Genomic DNA, 1,762 nt, shown 5'->3' with positions numbered 1-1,762 from the left:
AGCATGTGATACTCCACAGTTATTTTTCAGCCTTTTTGTTATTCTTTCCTCTAGTACAGAAGTCCTTCAGCTGCAAATTTTTAATTCTGTCACTGTTCCTAGGTACCCCTTCTCAGAGCTATCATTTATGTCCCCTGGTACTTCAGAGTTTGCCATCCATTTTATTCCTCAGAAATTTCTTGCCATGCCTGAACCATGTTGAGGTTTCCTCAAACCAGTGATACAATCTGCAAAAGAACTATACACTCAAAGAATTCAAAATTCTCCCCTTAGTCCTTGAAACCATGTGTTATTTGTTCCTTGTAATTTAAATCCTACAAAATATGGACTTTGAAAGTTTAATATATGGATATTATTGACATTTGGTATTTGTGAGTAAAGAAATATTCCTGCTTGGCAATGAACTTTTAAAAGACCAAGTCAGCTGACACAGCAAGATTTCTTCATTTTTCAAATTCTTTCTTGTTTCATTTATGAAAGGGAGGGTGATTAGTCACTCAGTGCTACAAAGCTCAGAGGTATGTAGTTACCGAGATATTTATATCCTTTGGGGACAACCTGAAAAAGAATATGCTGATGTTTCCACCTAACACTAAACTCATAGTCATCTAGACTGTATTTATACTACAGCCATGTCCTTGTGCATATGGTTATGGAACACTGACCGCAGCTGCATTTTTTGAAGAAAAACTTCGACTGAATTTCTTATCTCTGTGAATTTGGCATTGCAGACAAATTTCAGGTACTTCAGGACTTGAGATGGGCAGCCTAAAGCATCCTACAAAGACCCAGGCCAGAACCTAGGAATCTCACACTTGCTGAATTGACATTACTTTAAAATGTGTGACTCAGACACAGACATATCTAAAACTGCTTATTTTTGGGAACAAATGCCAAGCGTTGGCTGGCTACTACAGTAAGTATCAACACTGTCAAAACAGCCTCCCTGAGCACCTCTATGATAGAGAAAACAACTATTCTTCCTTTATTTATATTTGCTATGCCACAAAAGCAAACAACGATGCATGTCACATTTCTTTCTTGTTTAATGATTCTTATGTCCTATTGTTTCATCCTTACCTCACTAAATGATTTATTTTTACAAATATGCAGCCTTTCAACGCACATATTTATTTTACCTAAGGGTAAGTCAAACTTTGCTGTGATTATTTATTATAACCAATTTTTTTTTTCACTGAGAGGGAAAATAACATGGGAGCTAAGTAAATTTGTGGGTTGAGTCACCCATACACTTTGTGAATCATGTGAGAACCAACTCAAAGTGAGTCACCACTGTAACTGAATCAGGCTGCAAAATTTCAGCTCAACTTAAACAGTCATTTATTATTCTTCAATGGCTGGATTAAAACCCTTAGCAAATATCAGATCATTTGTTGATGCACAAATAAAATACTGCTCTTGGAAACATCTGCAAGGGCAGTCAAAAAGGATATCATCATTCAGCAGCAGAAGCTGCACGAGTTTGAACACAGCTCTGCTGCAGTCAGGATTGCCTAAGGGCCCACATCTGATTCAGGAGATTCAACACCTCTATACATCGTGGCTGCAGGGCTGGGACTCTGGTTGAGCAACAACTTTGCAGACAATTGTGAAATACCAAGAGAGGCAAATTTATAAAGGCTGACCCACACATATGACACACACTGCCTATTAAACCAGGCCAGCACAACAGAAAATCACTCTCAGCACATTTCAAATATCCCAAAACTCTGCCAGAGTAACAGTTGGAAGGTGAGACAGG

This window comes from Acanthisitta chloris, unplaced genomic scaffold (genome assembly GCF_000695815.1).
Source record: "Acanthisitta chloris isolate BGI_N310 unplaced genomic scaffold, ASM69581v1 scaffold11824, whole genome shotgun sequence".
Taxonomy (NCBI): Eukaryota; Metazoa; Chordata; class Aves; order Passeriformes; family Acanthisittidae; genus Acanthisitta; species Acanthisitta chloris.
Note: the sequence above shows the minus strand (reverse complement) of the source record.